The 21,117-nt window shown below is 36.9% G+C and overlaps 2 long non-coding RNA genes across 3 annotated transcripts in view; one reads left to right on the forward strand and one right to left on the reverse strand.

Annotated features, from left to right (window-relative positions):
• The window catches only part of LOC306806303, a 256,396-nt gene that overhangs the window by 144,226 nt on the left and 91,053 nt on the right, over window positions 1-21,117 (forward strand). The gene's annotated exons all lie outside the window — the stretch shown is intronic.
• Window positions 11,987-13,708, reverse strand: LOC306806307. The gene is made up of 3 exons (XR_013775446.1): window positions 13,628-13,708; window positions 12,846-12,996; window positions 11,987-12,210 (listed from the first exon to the last, which is right to left on the reverse strand). It is a non-coding gene; the product is annotated as an uncharacterized lncRNA (long non-coding RNA).

Here is a 21,117-nt window from a genome sequence, read left to right on the forward strand (position 1 = left end):
CAATACTTTCCATGTCTAAATAAACAGGGTTTTTTCACTTTCACTTTTATCTTCAGGATGTCAAGCAAGAGATTAGAAGGTAATTTTGAAACTGAAGGTGGGGAGGGGAACCATGATGTTATTCTGTAGAAGTTATTTGATTGCTCTTCATAGTCTTTTCATTACAATTGGCATTTAGAAACTCAACCACACATGCCGCTCCACACCTTTCTACATGATACTGTTTCTTCCTGTTCTCCTTATCTGTAACTGTGATGATGCACAGCTTTCTCCTATTTCTTTCTTGTGGGTTTGTGCAGTTTCTTGATGTTTGTGACAGGCCACGATAGGGGAAGCTTTTATCACTGTGGGGTTTGGAGGCCTCAGTAAATTGAAAATTGCAAATGAAATCCACTGGGCTTGAATTCATCAGCTATTATGTCAGATGACCTTTGGCAGCTGCTGATAAAAATGAGAGAATGTTAGCTCTGATCCAATTTTCAGCACTAACCATTCCTTTTCAAATCCATTCACAGTCAGGCTGCAGACACATGGGAAGTGAAAATGATAGGGTTTCAAGAGAGCTGCATTGTGTTGCAGATTAAGATTTTCTCCCCCTATTTCTAGAGGTCGGCCCCCAGGCCCCTGTCTGGTATCTACCTATTGTCCAATCAGTTTCAATATCTGCTTTAGAGGACATGTTAGCCATCCTTACAGATAAGTGCTTACAGGAGAAAATGTTGGACTTAATAGTTTTGCTTAGGAGGCGTCAAGGGTCACAGTGTACCAATATTGACTGGCACATGTTAGTTTAATCTGACATTCTTAGGAATGCGACACTAGATTCTTTTGGAGTTGTTGATCTCTGAGATTTTTTTGTTCCCAGGTCTAGGTTTTATAAATTTTATTTTTCTGTAACTGTTTATATTCATGAGCCACTGATATTCATAAAAAAGCCTGCCATGGCTGGACCCAGGCAGCCCTTACCTCGTGCCCTGTCTGAGGGGTTGCATAAATTATGTTGCATGATGGTCCTGTGCTCTTCTCCTTAGAGAAGCTGGGAAGATAGAGACATTTATCTGCACTTGCAAACCATGCACTATGGAAAATTAAATAATGAGGCTTTCAAAGCAAAATTAATGTAATAAATATAATTTTTAACTGGGTTAGGTGTCAATTTTGCTCTCAAAGGTCTTGCAGCCTATGCAGCCCCTCCCTCTGCCTTTGGCTTCCTGAAGCATGAGGAGGGCTCTCAGCACCTCCAGGAGATGCTCATGGGCTCAAGGGCTGAACCTGAGTTCAGAATAACCTTTCAAACCAGCATCATGTTAATGTATGTGCCCCACTCCCCATCAGCTTTTTTCTCGCTAGTTTAAGAAGGAAAATAATGAAACTGTGGACTCTGTTCTCTAGAAAAAATAATATATGTCATTAAAATTTAGAAGTTTTAGAATAGCACCTTGTACTGCTTAGTTCTTCAGTTTTTACAGACACAGCTCCCATTGAATTCTCTTTTTAGCAGGCAATAATGATATGTAGATTGGACTTGTTTGGACAAGAATTCAAAAATCTGATTCCTTGACTGATCACACTGTCACTCTTCAAAACATCGCTGTTAGGTCTTCATTGGAAAAGATATTCCTAATATTCTTACCAAAATGTTTCAGAAGTACAATGGCATCTTAAAATTGCTTATGTTTTATATTTAACATTTTTACTGATTTCCTTAGCTAGAATGTGAATAAATATTCAATGGCTCAGCTTAATAAATAAATAATTTAAATTTAATTTATATAATAGGGCAAAAATATTAATATTGCTAAAATTTAAATAATAATTTTTAAAATATTCCCAATTGTCTGTTCTTGCTTCTGTGTAACTATTGCTGGTCTAAGCACTGAAGAATGAGAAACAAACCCACTGTTTTAATGATTAATCTGGAATATGCACATGCACTGAATACATGTTCATCTAAGCTAAAACTAAAACTTAAAAAGTTAAATTTTTAAAATTCCCTCCTGGAAGCAGACATTTATCAAGCCAGCAAGCAGAGGTGGATGGAGCTTCCATGAAAGCCAAGGCCAGGTTGGGAAAGTTTGGGGAAGGATTTCCCTGGAGTTTGTGCCTGTTCCAGGTGCTCCATGACTGTGGCTGTCCAGTGTCCCTGGAGATTGACTTTTCTTCTAGGAGGGAGGCCTGGAGTATGAGGAGCTACTGCTGCTTTCATTTGTTTGCTTTTAAGCATCCTTATAAAGTTCCCTTGATGCTGTTCTTTCCTAAGGAAGACCTGGAATTTGTTTGGATAAAGTAAAATAGTGGTACCGGTGATTTGGCTTTTTGGATCTATATTTTCCATTAAACATTCCAAGATTTCTCCAAGTGTTTAATAATTTGTAAAATTATATGACACTGTAATTGCTGCATTCTAATACTTAAAATTGAGTGGTTTTTTTCTACCAAAGTTTTGGAGATATTTTGCTAGTCAAAGTACGTAGGCACGAATTTTCCTTTGAATCCTCTAAACCTGTTCCAGTAGTGTTTAAAATGTGGTGTTAATGGTTGTGGCAACCCTATGAAAATTAAAACCATTCACATTAAGCACCCAGTGAAATGCAGTCTAAAATATGTTTCCAATACCTTTTCTGAAATCACAAGAATACTTGGAGGACTTGAAGTGCCTCGAGTGACAGAAGAAATGGATTTCTCTTTGGTCAGCAATGCTTTCTGGGCAGAAGTTTTCTAACACTTCCTTCTGTCTCCTGTCTGCCCAGAGCAGGGCAAGGGCTGACCCAGGGACCACCTTCCTCTTCTGTCCATTTCTTTGTGTCCTCTTGGCCTCCTTCTGGTCCTGTATAAGTGGACACAATTTGAGTCCTAATGTTTACAAAGTTTTAAAAATCTTAATCCTAAAATATTGTATCCATCAAAGCATAACTTCGTGGTTTGTATATATTAATGACTATTTAAACAAATGTTCAGTAATTAGCTGTGTCTAATTATAATCCAAGGAAGATTGGTTTGCTTGTAGTTTTGACATACATCCCTTTTATAGTGTGATTGTAAACAGGGTTCAAATCTGACCTGTATCAGCAGAACTATGTAAATACTGCATCCATATTCTTATATTATTATACAACAAAGTTTTGAGGAATCCTTGCTCAAAATGAAGTCCAAGTGCACTGACTCAAGGAATGTGTAATGAGAAAGAATAGAACATTTACCCTGCACAGCTCACAGTTCAATTAAGGGGAAGAAAAGAATTAGTGGCAAAGAATATTCATGGGGAGGAGAAACAGGCATGTAATTTTTTACAGGCATTTTATTTTTTTAAATATTTCTGTATATTTAAATGTTGTCATTCTAAGAAGGTGCTATGGTCAAGGAATAGGTGAGTAACACGCTTTAAAATAGCAAAAGCTGTAATTTTGCCTGCTTCATTTTACTTATTTGTTAGGTGCCCTTTTCTCAATCTGCAGTTTGATTTAGTCTTGTGTTTGTGTGTCATCTCCTAAATATAGACAGTAGCCATATGTCAGATAAGTGTTATTCTATTCTGACTATCTCAGCCTCCATCGATTCATGTATTGCTTTTCATAAAAATGCTAGCAGGATCAATATTTGGAACACTTAAGTTAGTTTCAAAGCCATTAATCCATTAATCGTTCTCCCAGATGACTTTTTCCTTCAGTGTTCAACATGACTCACTTCTGGAAAAACTCTTTTAATAAGCAGTGTTCTCCTTCTCGTGGTATTGAAAAAAAAAAAAAAAAAAAGTTATGTGAAGAATTATAAAGTAAAACTAAAGTATCATGTGGGGAGTATTTACCATGTGGAGGTTGATGTTTGTCTCTTTAGGCTGTTTGCTGCTCAGGAGAGTGCCAAGTGTAAGGATGAAAATCCAGAATGACTTCACTGGAGTCATTTTATTCCAGTGCGTGTTGGGGTAACTAAGATCAGATTTTGGTCACTTACTGTGAACTATATTTTCCCCACCATGAGACTTGCAGTTGCCATTTCAATAATCCTGCAAATCACCAGGAATTTCAGCAGTGCCATGTCATGAAAGCCCTTTCTGCTGTGTTATTCCTCATGTTTAACTGCTGAGTCCAGCCATGAGCATTTCATGTGTGCAGGTCTTTTTCTGAATTATGCTTCAATGATAACACACTGAAGCTTGTAGAGCAATTAATGCTGCTGTTAAAGAAAATATATTTGCATCATCTCTTTAATAACAATATCTGGGGGAAATGCTGATCCTTCTGTTTAAAAATCTTTGAGTGTTCAACTTTGGAAGGTTATAGGCAACATATAAGCAAATGAAAAATCTAAGGAAAAATACTAAAATATTCTAAAATCTGATTTTATCTTAGGAATGACCACTCATTCAAAATTAGATAATACATTGGACTTCACCTCTTAACTCAGTTAAGAGTTCTTAAATTGAACATCAAGGTGTGTGGAATCATATTTACATATAGAAAAATCACAAATAGAAAAAAATTACTTTTAGCTGCCTAGGTTTTTATTTATTTGTGGGAAGAATACTACTCTCAAGATGACAAGTATTAGGTTGTTCAAAAACTTTAAGATGCTTAAAAGTCCTATGGAAAAAATAGGTAGTCATCTCAAAATTGAGAATTTTGGCCAAGTTTGTGCCCCAGAGGTATTCCCTTAGCTATCTTTCCATGGTGGCATCAAGTATTCTTGAAATATTTACTTGCTGTGGAGAGTGGGTGTATCTACTCATTCAGATTTTCTGCAAAGTGAAAGGTGTGAACTTCTTTGTGCACATGGACTTGAATGGTTGCTACCAATAATGAAAGGGACCAGTGGGATCCCACCCACAGAGGTTCAGTCCAAAAGGAGCATCAGCAAACTCTTGCAAACAGAGGATGTGCCAAAAATGCTGTGTTTTCTTCCCAATTCTTCCCTGTGCAGTTCACACATCACTACAGAGCAGCTCTGTGTGATTTTCTACACTAAAAGACATAGTTTTCAGCAAGCTGTCTTGCTGAAATTATCAAAATTGTTGGATGGTCTGTAATTACAATTTTCCATCTTCATCAGGTGAATTGCGTATTTTTTTCCTCCTTTAGACGATGCAGATGCTTTGCAAATGACTTCTGAAAAGGAATTGTACAAAGAAATCAAGTTAATATCTTTGAAGTCTTATATGGATGTGATGCTGAGATGCTGGTGAAATTACATAGTTAACAGTGTAGGATGAAGCACAAAAAGCCAAGATGTCCCAGAATACAGTTCAAGAATCATTAATTTTTATTTCTTTTCTGAAGTGGTAAAGACAGTGACATGAACAAAAGAGAATGAGAGCTCTGCTTGTTCATACTGTTCTGATTTTATACTGGTTGTCCTTGCTCTGTTGTGCTAGAAATAGCTATGGAAAATAAGTAATATTTCTAAGATTTGTGACACTTGCATTCTCTGACAAATATTTTTCTTTACATTTGGGAATGAATGAAAGGAGAACTTTACTAATACTCTATATTTTTATACTCTTTGTACAAATACAAATAGATCTGGGTCAAGATCTCCTGTAATTTTTGGGGCGTAATTCTTTGTTGTTCTTGTGTAATTTTGAAGATAAAGGATTTGCTTTTGAATCCAGTATTTTTGCTTCAGACACACATTCCTTTCCATGTGAAATTTGATAACATATATTCTATAGGTCAGTGAACAGTCCAAAATTCTCTTATGAAATTTGCTACTCTAAAAATTTTGGTGAACCATTGCTAAATAAAGAGATATCTGTCTTGAAGCCTATTTATGATTGAGTCATAGCCTGAACAATATGAGTGACAGTGATATTGAATTGTAATCCCAAATTCATTTTACTTAAATTGAGTCAGATAGCTCATAATGGCTGCTTTCCTGGCAAAATTTTCTTAGTCTTTTTTTTTTTTTTTTACTTGTTCTACTTTAAAGAACAGATGAGAATTACTTGCTAAATCAGATTTACAACATATTAAGTGAAGAGAAATAACAAGGTTTTTAATTTACAGTGGAAGGAGTGATTTCTTTTCTCTTGAGGCCTGATTAATTTGCTATGCCAATGTCTTGATAGTTTCCATTTTTCTTTCTTTTTTTTTTAAATATATATTTCAAATTTTAAATTGTTCCAAAGCACAGCAAATTGGAGAAAATTGATCTCCTCACTTGAATTTTATATCCACTCTTCATTTGAAAGACTAAACTTATGTCTCTGTATATGGAACACGTAATGGATTCAATTTCATAAAATAGAGTATTGAAAGAAGCAAAATCACCTTAAAAAGTTGCTGTTAAATTCAGCATTAATTTTGAGACTCTTATTTGCTCACTTTGGTCCAATAAAGTGATCATTCAAATTCCAGATAGCGATTGCTTGTAGGAAAATATTTAAGATTTTTTTTTTTTTGTTAGATCTGTTTTTAACAGATCTTTTTTTTTCACTGGAATTGTTTCTGTGTGTTATTATGATTTACCAGTAGAGAGCTTTGCAAGGTCTTGTGCAGTCAAATGTTGTAAAAAAAGCCTGGTGAGCCTGGCAGCTGGGAGCATTGATGCCACAGTGTCTCTCTATCAGTGGCATCTGGATGTGGGCTTGGCCTCCTTCCGAGGCTGCTGGCTCACAGCACTGCTGCCTATTCAGATGTATCTGTGCTAAAGCATAACAAATTTACATATGTTTTGCATAAAGCTTTCAAGCCATTGCTTCTATGTTTCAGGTTGCTACACTGGAGATTAATCAGAAAACAAAAGTATTACACCTAGCAAACTATTACCCACAAAATGTATTTTCATCTCTCTGCATTTTTTTTTTTTTCTTTTTTTTGTAAATGTGTTGCTTGAGATTTTTATATTTCTGGTGCGGGAATAAATGAAAATGAGCAATTGAAAGACACATATTGGTAAAAAAAAAAATCAATAATATTTTCCTTAAAAGCAGGGTGGATATTATTTCAACTTTCTTTTCATTATTGAAAGGACATATATTAGATGTATTTAAACTATTATTCAATTGTTGGAGCTTATGGAAATAGTTCTTTTAGTTCTTTTTCCTCCAAGTTCCTCTGCTGTCCTTATTTCAACTGTAAAAGAATGAGAGGGAAGTTCATGGGAAGTTGTTTCACACAGGGAGGTTCTCAGGTGACCTAAATGCCACCCTCTCATGAAGCCCTTCCCCACAGTTGTCCACATCTGAAAGAAGAGTTTGTGTAACAGTTCATGCCTAAAAGCAGGTTGGTAATCAATTAGACCAAGGAATGAAAGCTTTCTTTTCTGCTGTTGTTAGAAAACATGGAATGGGAAAAAAAAAAGGTCCAGTTGGTTGTTATGGATGCACAACTGTGAGTCTGGGAGGAGAAGCAACAGCCCAGTTCCACGTGTTCAGGGTTTTCCATTAAGGGTTCAAATGACTGGAATATTTTTTGCTCCAGGAAAATATATATATTATTATTTCTCTTCAGGAAATAATATAAGCAGTAATGTCTTTGCCTTTTACTCCATATCTCCTAATGTGCTACATGATACAGGTAAATCTTGGGAGGTAGGATACATTTAATGACATTTATTTAATTACTTCTGGCTATACCAAGAAGTTGTTCTGAGGAAAATGCTGAGCTTTCTTTTTCTAACAGACCAAATATGCAACACAGCTGAGCTGTCACATGGATAGTAATAGATGAGATATATCTGACCAACAATTAGTTTCTTTTACATGCACAGGTAAAACTCTGAAATCATGATTTGTGATTTTTTTTTTTCTTTTTTTTCTTTTTTGCCCAGTAAAGACTTGGTAGAGGAAGACAGTGTTGTTATATCATGTTTAGAGTTTGAGAATGTCATTGGATTGCTGGCAAAATCTACAGATACTGGTTTCTCTGAGTCTGTGTTCATGTCTTTTCACTTTCTAATACATGTCTTTTTGAACAAGAATATATATTTTACCTAATCAGCATATCTGTAACCATGCACAAAGATGAAAAATGTGGTTTATGCTATCCAAAGAGTACCTTGATATAGCTCTAGTTGTATCTAGGAATTGATTAAATACTACTGTGTTATGCATAGAAAAATCACATGAACAGATAACTTTCATGCCCCATTGTAATAAGAATTTTCTAAGTCTAAATTAATGAGAATACAATTGTCCTTCAAAGAAAATTTATGCATCTTTGATGGAAAAAATAAAAGAAATATTTATTACCTGCAGCAGTCATGTATGTCATAACCACTGACATAAGAAACAAAACTGAGTTGACTCTTAGAATTACAGGCTTTGAAAATGTAGCTCCAAAAATGTATATACTTATGCAATATTTATATTTTTATCTCTGTAGTTTTATATATGGGTATATTTAAGTTCCTCAAAAGAATAGTTGGGAGTGTTGCCATGAGCTGGAAATGGAACAAAATATATGTGAACATTCTAAATTTGTCCACAGTTGTGAACTCTGCAAGGTCATCTTGTCAAAACATCATTTTGAACTCTGAAGTATAGAGAAGAGAAACAAACATACTGGATTAAAACACACTTCCAGTGTTGTCAGGTAATTACCAAAAAGAAATATCAATAACTGTAATGTGTGAGATTTCTTAAAACACACAAACTCGCTCTCCACTGACTGTCACTAATATTTATTCGTCCAGTGACTGTTAATCACACCAAGTTTACAGTCCCATGTAGCACCTGTCACAGGTGTTGATCATTAATCAGCTATTACAGCAGTTTATTCTGCTGCTGACAACTTGCAATTTTCTACTGATTCAGCTAGTTTGTCAGGTGGGAATTATGGCATAGCACATGTGACAAAACACATCACACATTTCTCTCTCTCTCTCTCCTCTCTCTCTCCCCCCTTCTTTTTTTTCCCTTTTTTTTTTTTTTTTTTTTTTTTTAATTTTCAGGCTTCTCTCTCTTCCTCTCTCTCCCCCTTTTTAGACAAACAATATCTGGGAACTCAGAAGTAATAAGGCGGAATGTATAATTAATTACCCAGCTTGCTCTAATTAGGGATGAATAAGTTGTGTCCCTCTCATCATCACAAATGTGGTGATGGGTAATACCAGTTTATGCTGTATTAACTGCAAATATGCAATCCTTCTGAGAGCACTTTTGTTGATGAATTTGATGAATGTGACAATAATTAGCAGAGACAGATGAGAGCTAAATTACTACTGACAATGTAATGCTATCCCGCTCGAGGGTCTGAGAACGTGGCAGGCTAACATGGCAGGGACCAGGGCCTCGTTTCTAATTAATAGTCTTTTTTTTTTTCCCTTCTTCTTTTTTTTTTTCCTTCTTTTTTTTTGCCAGTGGGGAAAAAAAAAAAAAAAAAAAAAAAGAAGAAGGAACGGTAATTGTTTTCGTCAAAGGCTGCAGGGAGTTATCAGGGTAATAAAGTTAATTAGCAGAACAAACATCCTTTCACTGCCTTACCAGATTGAGGAAAAGAGGGTAATTCAAACTGCAGAAAGATATGACTAGATGAGATGATAAAGAGAAAAATTTTACACAGGAGGCTAACAGAGAAGAATCAATTTTTTTCTTCATTTCTTTTGGCTTAGTCCAAGGAAAGGAATTATACATTCTCTTCTTTCAGCTCATGAAGTTGCTTATGTAGAAAACTTTATTGTTATGATTTCTGCAATGGATGGGAAATGAAGTTAAGAAATATCATATTACATTGTTCCATTTCTTCAGGGCCTTCCAAATAGCAATTGTTTTGTTACATTATGTGCAATTTCCTTTTTATTAAAGTGACTTTTCCTAATATCCACGGCACTATATTGATCCCGTAATGTTCTTCAAAAAGAAAACTGTTTTTACTTCGTCTCCAGGTCTTCAATGGACCCATTGAGTGTGGCCATTGTACAAGGTTCTGAAGTAGCTAGCTTAGAGTTTGAATTAGTTGATGGATTTCTTTGAGCAGCATTTCTTTTACTATCCTCTAGTGTAAGTATGAAAAGAAAGTCCTTGTTCCTGCCAGCGTTAATGCATGTGACCAGCTTTATGCATGAGTAGTCCTATTACATTTGCCTCCATTCACTTCCTTGTACACATAGGCAGGGCCAAGGTCCAAAAGGAGAGAGCCTTTCAAAAGTAGTAACACTGAGGTGTTTAGCTTCCTTAGGATGGCAGTTCTTATTCTCATATATTTCCAGTGATGTTACCATCCCTCTTGCAAGATTTTTGGCCTACCTCCATGATAAGGTTGACACTCCACTGTACTCTGTTTTCACTTCCTGTACACAGGTTCTTGCAGGAAGGTTTTGTAAACCCAGAGGGATCTGTCGAAATAAAAATGTTTTCACATGATGGGGCATTGGAGAAAGAGTGGAGATACCAAATCAGGGTGTGCCAGCTGTTTTGAGATGTCTGACCATATTACAGGCTTTACTATCCAGGGTGAATATGTCAGTCAAGGTAGTCTGCTGTCCAAGGAGAAAAAAAAACAATTTGCCTTGCATTTACTGCAGAAGAAAGAGGAAAGGGTTAGTAGTGACTGAAGCCCAGCTAATATCCTGCAAGTTTATGCCCCAGGTTACCCCCTGATACAGTGCTCTGCTCTCTGTGCCCTTGGTTAAAACTACTGCCTTGTCCTCTGGAGCCCTTGAGAAATCACCTCTGACAGAGAGGGCTGGTCTCCTGCTGGCTCAGGTGGGTGGTCCATGGAGGGACTCTGGGCTGCAGGGAGCTGCACAGCCCCTTCTTCCAAAGAGGAGATTCTGCTTAGACCACACAGTATTGAAACAGGACCCCAAAGTGAGGGGTGGTCCAGGTCTGCTATTTTAGTACATGGGATGGCCATGGTATATCCAATGTAATGAGAGCTCTGTATTTCCACTGCCAAGCAGCCTCTTCCTTCAACAAAGCTGAATGACCCAGAGATTAGGGAAATTCCTGGTGAAAGTTAGTTCTTTGAGTATTCCTGTGTGACTGCACTTGAATTCTTTAGGTTGAACTTTGAAGAAAGTGTTCCATGAAATTTTCTTAGAACTGAAGACAACCTCTACAGTCAGTTACTATCTCTCCTATGCCACTTCCTGTCTCAGGCTGACCTGAGCCAACCTTTGCTCAATCATTACAGTCCTTGCCCTTCTCTGGGCTCATTTCTCTTCTATTTTAACTCCTTTTTTTCTATTCTGGCAGCTGCCAGGCAGTAACCTGTGCTATGTACACAGTGTTAGGAAATGCAGTTATTGTCATTAGAAGAGCAAATCAGTTCCACTTTCAATCATATTGGTAACACTTCCTATATTTGTTAAAAGAACTTCCAAAGGAGATATAGAAGATATATTTGATAATTTTTTATGGTTTGTTAAGCATATGTTGGGCACTGCAAAGAGCTGCATATTTAAGTAGATGCAAGACTGGAATACTGGTACTCAGGGAGGATGAGACAGCAAGTATGGAGCTGCTCAGGGTCAGATGGTTTTTCACAGTCCTGTTCTTCAATTACTGTCTGGGCAGACAAAACTCCCCATCAGGAGGTAAATGCAACAAACTGTGAGCCAAGTATAACCAAACTATTAACAACAAACTGTGCATTCATCTCCTTTAATTGTTCTTCCCTGTAAACATAATTAATTTATTAATACAAAGCTCTAGACTTGTGTATTCCATATGTTTGCTTTCTGCCTTCAAACCCTAAATGGTCAGTGGAGAAAAATCTAGAACCCAATGGCCAGAGTATTTTATGGTTGCACAGATTAAGGCTAGCTTTGACATTATCTAAGCAATTTTAAATGTTCTGTTTGCAGAAGACTTTCTGCTTCTGTCAGGGAGTTCTGTTACTGCAGGACCAATGCTAAATGCATTATTGACAATAAATACTCAAATATTTATTGACTGAAATAACATATACCAAAACATATTGTAGTGAGCAATATGTTCATTTTTAGCTTCTTCCTCAGTGGAGCTTCCTAGACTCGTCAGTACTTGACCTGAATTCTTATCTGCCTGTGCAAATCCACTTTTGAGATGATGCAGCTGCTGTGCCTGTCTTTGAAACCCTCCACAGCTTTGTCCTGTACCACCCTGAAGCCTTCTGTCCATGTGCTGAGCCCTGTACCCTACTCTTTTTACCTTCTGTTGCCCAATTAAATTTGGCTTTCCCTCTACAGCTTCTCCTATACAGGATGCAGTTTCTTCTTCCCAGTCTCTACATACAATACAATTTCCTGATACCATGTGCGAAGTCCCTTCCTCCTCTGCACTGCTGCTTCTTCCTTCGAAGATTAGAGAAAACAGAAGGAATGTGGGTTTAATGTAACATAATTATCCAAATAGTCAGCCACCACCTCAACCACTCAGTGTATACTGTCTCTTTCTTTTCAATATTCCCACATCTCTCCATTATAATGACCTGGAGAAAGGGACTGTGTGCTTTTCTTATTGAAAAGTGCCCAGAGAGCGCCGCTGTGTGAGCCAGCAGGCCAGCAATAACTGAGAGAATATTTTAGCTCAGTAGAATTTTTCATTTGAGAGTGGGAAAATGCCCTGTTATTTCATTCTTGTTTTTCATCTCTGGCTCCCACACTTGACACTAACTGATTTTCTGCATGAAAAGGGACAAAAGAAACCATCCTGTCTAAATCAGCTCGGTATTATGGAGTTCATTGGTTACTGTATCTATACCTTTTTCATCTGGCTCTTGAAGGGAGCATCTTACCATGTTTATTGATCAGGGTGCTTTGGAGCCATGGATGAACTGAGCTTTCACTTTTAAAACGAGGTGTATATTGAAAATGTGAGGAAGTTGTAACTGCCTCAAAATATAATAATCCATTATTTCTCATTAGAGTCTTTCATTAGAAATGAAGCCTTAGAAATTAGCTGAATGTACCTTAATTATGAACCTTACCTTTATTAGTATTTTGGGGGGTATGTTTACCACCACTAAAATCCTGTTTTGTGGATTTTTCACTGCTTACTCCAGTGAATAGGACTTGTCCACAGGGTGCAGAGGATTGCTGTCAATGTTAACTCAGATGAACATAAGATTGTAGTCAAACCTGAAGGACTCAAATATATTTTTTAGTGATAAAATTATTTAAATGTTCTTTTGTGCAATGGAGGTTTTGCAGTGCTGTCTAATGATATTGTAGCACTACCTAAAATCATTTAAAATTGCATGCAAACAAATATTTGTACACAAGGTGGTGATGTTAGCAACCAGCTTCTTTTTATTGACAGCCCACAATAAATAACAACATATTGTTTAGGCTCTGAGGTATCTTCAGCTAACTTTGGACACAAGGACAGATCTGATATATCAGCAAAGAAACTGTGAATTGATCTCAATATGTCAATGAAAAAAAAAAGCGTGGAGCTTAAAATGTCTTCATACCTTACAGGGCTTCTCATTTTCTTACGACATAATTGCACCATGAGAATCATATAAAACTTCAAATATAATGATGGTAAAAGCAACATGTATCAGAAAAGGTAGCTAGTGCAACCTTTTATTAAAGACATCTTTCATATTTTAAATATTTCTCATTCTACACCTAACTGGTTTAAAAATAGCAGCAGTTAAGACAGGCTGGGAAGAAAGGAAAGTCTCTTTTTAAACAGACATAGAGCAAGGATAGAGCTAAAACCAAGGCAAGGGGTAATAAATAATGACAACAGATGTTTGTAAACCTTTTGCTCCTGTGCTCACTGTTTCCATGTGTTTTCTTGTCTTGATGTGCTGTCAGCCTGCTCTCACCTGGGACTAGTGATATCTTATCAAAGCCTAAGCAGTTCCTCTTCACAAGAGGCAGATAATAGCGCCTTTCAATTTATCATACGAGGAGTCTGAAGGAAGCACGGGCACGATTGGCCAGGTGACAGCTTGATGGACAGTTTGACAGCCCACGGAGCATCACGGGAAATGGTTGTCACCTGATTTTCAGAGCAACTGGGGAGATAACCTTCAGCATGACAGAAAAAACAAAAATCTGAATATTTGTGTGGGGTTTGCTAACAGCCGTAGTGCTCGCTTAAGTGATGATGGGGATGAATTTAGATTACTGGAAATGGAGTTATCTGAGCTGGGATCTGTTTAGCCTGTAAATGTTTTTGACATCTTTAGCTGCTTTTCAGCACTTTTACAGAGTGTGATTCTTCAAAAAGAGGTAACGTAAGGAGTGCAGATGGATTATCTGGTTTGTGTTTGGTCGGACTCTTCTCACAACACGTGTATTGTCTCCTAAATTAAATTGGAAGAACAGATCTCCTAAAAATTTTTTCTTCTTGCCTTGAACCTTATTGTCCTGACTACCCAAAAATTATTCCTTGGTCAGTATGAAATACACTATTAGTGTGAACCAGACAGATGTTTGCACCTGGAATCACCCTCATAATGGCCACTGCTGTGCACTCCTGCTGAGATTCACAAACAGGTCAAACATTTACCCGATAAACACCATATTCTACTCTCTCTATGTTCAAGACTGAGGCTTCTGAAAATTCTGGTGTTGCTGTCATGTCCATTTTACTGCTGTGGGTAAATTCAAGATGTAGTTTTCTTGGTAGAGTAGTTCTGGTACTTCTCAGAAACACTGAAAATTAAAAAACAAATCTTAAAAAACAAAACTGTAGGTTTTGGAGGAGAAACTGGGTGGCAGAAATGGTTCAGCACTTGCTCTTTAGCATCAAGACCTTGACATAGATTGCATGTGTGATACATTAAATCAGTGTAGAGATCTCTGGTGCAAGAGGAGCAGAGGATGTTGGTGTGATGGGTGACTCCTCTTGAAGAAGCCCTGCAGTTAAACTGATCAGTGCAATCAGGAGCACATGCACTGGAAACTTTTCCTGTACTTGTTTTGAACCTTCACAGCAAATTTGAGCAAGTCATGAAGGTTTCTCAACTTTCTTTTTCTGTTTCTGATTCTTGCATTATCAATCTAACCAAGATGCCATCACATTGTCTCACTCCTGTACCACTGAGGTCCCCACCACCTTCAACCAACGTTGTTTTGCAATCTTGTGTTTCCCTGCTGTCATTCTTTTGGTTTTGAGGTTCTGTGCTCTTCTTGCAGCTTTTTTCTTTCCCTGTTTTTTAATCTTCATTTTCTCTGTTGTGTGTTAGATGACAAACACAACTCCTGACTGCAGAACCTTGTTCTATGAAATTTTTAGTTTTTTGCCTTCTTTCCACTTTAGAATCCCCCTTTTGAAACATGCTTCAATGCTTTCTATAATGAAGTTTGCAAACTACATATTTCTTTCACAAGAAGTTGTAGTGGCAATATTATTATTCTCTCTCCCCTGCTGAAGGACAGGCTGTATAGACACGTACTTATGATAACTGGCTGGCACAGAATAATACATAAATTAAGTAAATAAGAGGCCTCCTTTTTCAGCATTAAATTGATGTTCTCTCCTTCTTGTGTTTCCAGAGACAAGTTTTGATGTATCATTAAAAGTTTCAACAAGCTGTAGATACTGTCAGAATTCTGCCACCAGAAATTTCAACATTTCATTAAGAGCATATTTAGTATTTATGATGTTATGTAGAATATATTCTTATTTATATTATAACTAAAACCAGATGTAGAATATATTCTTATTTATAACTAAAACCATGTTCCCCAGATAATTTTGCATATTTTCTATCATGACTCTCAGCATTATAACTATCAGTAACATTTATCTTTTCCATGACCCGAAGCCTGCTAATTTTTGGGATTGCAGCTTAAAAATAATGGTTTAGAATGTGGCTGTGTGCAAGGATGCACACCCCACTCTATGCTGAGTATCAGCAGAGCAAGGTACAGGTTAATTGCAGGCTGGTTGTGCCTGTGGATGTCCACAGCACTCAAGGACACAGTGGCTTTGGGCAGGCCATGGCAGATGGTGTGTTTGGATGTGGGTTTTTCCAGATGAAGGTAGAGAAATCTCTTTAGGCTTTCACAGCTTGCCATGTAAATACTATTGTTCTGGCCAGCTCTGATTTATATCCAAGGCTATGGTAAGATAAAAAAGGGCCCTTACCCTTCTGTCACAAACTCCTCTTTGTTGAAGTTTCTTTTGTCAAGTAGCTCATACTCTGACTCATCTTTTTCAATACTGTGCTTAGTTTCAGAACTCATTATTGTTTTACTCAAAATATACTTTAATTGTAAACTTAGTATTTCCTAAGTAAAATTTGCAAGTTTACTATCTGCTCTGGATTGAGTATTTTAATAGATTTTATATTTTTGCACAGCGATCCTGAAAGAATCATCTAAGTTGAACTTTTCTACATTGTTTTTATAAGTAATGGTAAAATCTCCTACTGTAAATGAGTTTAACAAAATATTTCTGAGTGTATGCACTGCTTTTACAGAATGCAAGTTGCAACTGAAGGTTTTTCTCCCTGTATTTTTGCAAACAAACAATGTGGTTGTCAGAGAACCTAATCAGTATTTGAGCTGACAAACAACCAAACAAAAAAGGTATTTAGCAGGGCCTCTGATTTCCCTAATGACAGAATATACCCATCAAGAAAACTCAGTAGCAGCTGCTCCATTGTGTTAAAGATTTGAAGATGTCTTCGTTTTGAAAAAGTTTGGAGGGTTTTCTTTACTTTCACCAGAGAATATGTAAAGAGGCATTTTTATTTCTTTTTGGTGTGGGAAGAGAGAAATCAGCTGATTAACCAACTTAATAGTGCTTTCTGTGGCTGTGTACTGGGTTCTTCAGTTTCAAGACTACATCTTGTGTGTCAGTTGTGATCAGATAATTGCTGATAACAAATACAACTCGCTCACTGGGCTCTCACACAACATCCATCTGGAAAAACACCAACATGCACCACATGGAAAAGAGGAGGATCCTCATCTGCTTGTGGGTGACTGTTTATTTCTTATACTGTTAACTCACATCCTCTTTGAATATTAATTATTTTATTCTAACTGCTTTTATAATTTAAGTTCATAGCATCCACTGCCATAGTGTGATGAGTCTTCTACAGAGTTCTAATGAAATAAGTACAGTATTTGCATGGTTGGGTGAACATTTAGATCTGGTTTTCCCTTGAGGTGGAAAATTGATCTTGAGCTAAAGATAGATATAGATAAGAACACTGATATTGAGTCCTGCTGAAATCAATGTTTTCTCATAATTGATTACAGAATTCTTTGAGAAACATCTAAAGGAATTCAGTAATAAAAGTATGAAGACTTGAATCATCTGGGTAAAGAGAAAGAGCAGAGAGAAATAGTGAATTGTAAAATCAGAATGAATGACTTAAGAGAGGGGAGCCAGGACAATACAAATATAGTCAATAAAACTGCAGCAGGGGAAACAGGAGTGATAAGGAGAATGAAACAACAGATGAGAACGGCATCAGTGAAGAACAGCTGTGTTGGAAGCAATAGGAATAAAAATCCCAGGCAAAATCTGGTAGTTGGACTGGGGCAGAAGAGCGTCCCTGTCTGTCATAGCCTTCATCCTAGAATTTTATACAATATTCTAACTGTCTTGTTTTAACTGCTTCCTTGTGTTATGGAGACATGGACAGAGCTTGAGAGGTCGTTTTCTGCCTATTTCAAATTGGCAGAAGTGTTTTATATCCAGGAGCATCAGAGTCTTCAGAGAAATCTGGGGGATAATGCCTGCAGTGACAGCAGCATTTTAACCAGAAAATTAAAAACAACAGTGTTTCTGTGTAACATCACTGAGTCACAAGGTACAGTTTTCAGACTGTGAAATTTGTAATTCATTGGCACAATTAGATATCCTTATATTCAACCTGTGAGGGTGGCTTGCTATATTATGAATTTCTCTGGAATGGAAGGCTAGATTCTTAGTTATATTCTGTGCAGCCAGAATGTCTGTAGCACTGGTAGCACTCATGAATATTTGGAGGAGAAACGGGAGTGCTGTTCACCAAACAAGGTACTTGACCACGTAGCCGTAAGTGCTGACGGTTCCTTATGACACTTTTACCCGTCAAGAAGAGTGTAAGTAGGATTCTTGCATCTTGGATGTGTATCATTTAGAATATTTCACACTTTGTGAATGTTCTGAGCTTTAGAGAGAGGAAAAGAAGCAGCATTTGTTTGCTGGCATAGGATGCATCTTCACAAGAGGAGCTTTGTGAGTGTTCGTGTCTACCTGTTCTTTTTTGAAGTACTTCACTGCTGCTTTTCAGTGTTTGGTGTTTTGCTGGTGACCTGGAGGCACTTAGCTCCTCGATGAAGAGTTGTCTACCACAGGCAGCTCAAAGGACTCAAATTCATAGTTTCAGAAAGAGTTCAGCTATGAAACAATAAGGCTCAGGCACTGGCATGTCAAAGCAGGTGGCTTCCTCACTATTCCACTCTTCCTGAATTCCTATTGTTGCTCTCAATGCCCTTGCTTCTCTCTCTTCATCTGGCATATATTCTGAGGAAGCAATTTATACATGTGTATATATATATTACATAAACAGATATACAAGTCCTCTAGGGAGTTATGAAAAAAAAATACTTAGTATTTGAAATAGGAATCCTCAGGATTGGACAGTGTTCACAAGTCTGCTTGAGTGATAGAAAATTCAGAGTGATCATAATGAGGTCATTGTTTCCTGAAAACTGTGGCTTCGTTGTCAAATCCTGTTTGCATCTAGTCACAAAGTTAGGGTCAATATTTAAATGAATCTACATGTCTGCTTTTTCAAATCTGAGCAAAATGGTTGAAATAACACATTTGGAAATTTTTGCTTAATCAGCATCCCCATCAGTAAAAAAGTGTGAGTTCATTTATGAACTCATTATTGTATCCTGAAGTGGACACAAAATGTATTTCAACATATTTCTAGAATGCTGAATCTAAATTAATTTGTCTTAATTGAGACACTTTTTTGCATTTGATATTTGAAGATAGGATTAATTCACAGCCATCTGTTATCTTATCTTGTCTTGGTTAATGATAGGCCCAGCAGTTTGGGGAAATGAAATGAACAGGCACAGGGGTCACTGTCATTATCTGGATCATTTCATGTGATGCAAATTAAATCAGGTACATCACGACAGCTAAAACTGCATGTAGTTCATTTAGCAAAAGCTCTCACATTGATCAGTTTTAATTTTAGCTCAAAAAGCTCATATTTCTGTCTTCAAGGCACTGTCTTTGGTATTAGCCATGGGCAAAGGGTAGACTAGAGGTGTGGTAGCTGCTTCCTTTTGTCCCTTCTTGGTTCTTTAGACCATTCTTGCATGCTTGGGGTTTGGGAGGAAAGAAGCATATGGATCGTGGGTGTTCTGAAGGGAAACAAAATTCCCCAGCTACACAAATATTGTTATGAGCTGCTATTGTGCAACCTGTTCACATTTATAACTGGAATTGATACCCAGGAAGGTGGTTTAATTTTGAAGAGGGAGCAGGAGTGCTTGAAGCACAGCAACATAGGGATGACACTAAGGATGTTGAATATATTGAGTTCAGAAACTGACAATTGCAATGCAAATTTCACTTGTGATTCTGCAAACACTCCAGTGACCCAGTTACACTGAGCTGTTTATTTTCCATTTATTCTCATATTTAGAGGTATTTCTCACTTGTTTGGCTTCTAATGTATAGATTTTCTTACCAAAAAATTAATATAAGATTTTTACTTTCAGCACCTTGGTAATAAAAAGGAATCCCAGAGCCAGGACAGAGCACTGTCAGACCTGATAAATATCCTACAACACTGATGAAAATTAGGCCTTGATGTGATTCTAGCACAAGCAAAAACTTTCAAAGAATGTTGCTCTTATTATTTTGCTCATGAGGAGAAGCTTTTACTGTAAGACTAAATCACTTAGAGACAGTTAATTAAAACTTTAGTGCTTTTCAGGTTAAAATCTCTGCTTAACAGAGATGGAGACTAAAAAGTGAAGTGACTTAATCAGTGCCCTGTAGTGAGTGTTCAGCAGTTCTTGCACTTGCATGCAGGAATTCTGCTTTCCAATCTCATCTGGTTGATATCTTCCATCTCAGACCAACTGCAGCTATAACAGTTCCAGCTGCATTATCCCTGATTTGCACCTGTGTTTTCCAGGATCAGCTCTAGTTGTGGATGTTTCATAAGTGTGTTCACATTTTATTACCCTTCTCTGCAAATGGCCTGTGCAAGTGTTAAAGTGTTTGCTTTCCTTGACTAAATAGTTTAAGGCTACACCAAACTTTATTATTGTTATTATTATTATTATTATTATTATTATTATCATTATTATTTTGCTAATGCACTATCTTGTGTATTTGGTAGTAAGCAGTTTCCCATCTGTGGCTGAATGATAGAAGCTAAAGCTGATATGGATTTTCTATTTTCCGCCACTCCATATCATTTGTAAACTCTTTAGTTCTGTAAAAGATCTGCTTTAAATAAATAAATGTATCCTGACTAATCCTCTTTGAATAAGTGGAAAGCATTTAATCCCATGATTCTGTAAATCCAGGGTAGCTGTCAAATTGTGTGTTCATTTTTCTGCACTATCTAAATCAGTTTGTATCAGATCTTTCATTGACAACAACAGTTTGTTGTTTGGATTAAACACCTCTCGTGCTCTATAACCTTTCATTTAAGAGTTATTTGCATCCCTTTTTTGGCTGCTACTTCGATCATCTGTATTTTAACAGTTCTTCAGGAATATTTGCTGCTAAATATTCACACTGCTTTTAAAACTGCCTTTTTTAAAAAATTCCTAACACTTCTTCAAGATCTGAAATTCAAACTATTTTTGTTTGTGTCACCAAGAGGCTGAACTCATTTATCAGTTTTCAATTTAAGAAAATAAAAATAGATGACTAGTGAACTTCATTTCAAAATTTTAAAAAGTGGTTCATTAATTGAACAGCAGCTGGGGGGAAAAACTAATCAGCTCATTTCAACTGCACTAGCTCATTATCATTTTGTCTGATGAAATCTTTGGAGGCTGGTTTCATGGGAAATGGGTCCTTCATACAGTCGCCCCAAACTGTCTGGAAAAAGGTCAGTTGCCGCCATACAGTAATTAAAACTCATGTCAGGACATGCACTTCCATTTTTTAATTGCTAGGGATAGAAGCCCTCTTGTTTTTTGACATGAAGGAAATGTTTGGGTTCTTCCTGTTCTTCAGAAGAATTTCAATGACTTGTGCTGACGGTTATAATTTCTGAAAACAGAGTAAATATGGCACCAAAATTCATGTCCAAG

The sequence above is a fragment of the Erithacus rubecula genome (assembly GCF_903797595.1).
Source record: "Erithacus rubecula genome assembly, chromosome: 11".
Taxonomy (NCBI): Eukaryota; Metazoa; Chordata; class Aves; order Passeriformes; family Muscicapidae; genus Erithacus; species Erithacus rubecula.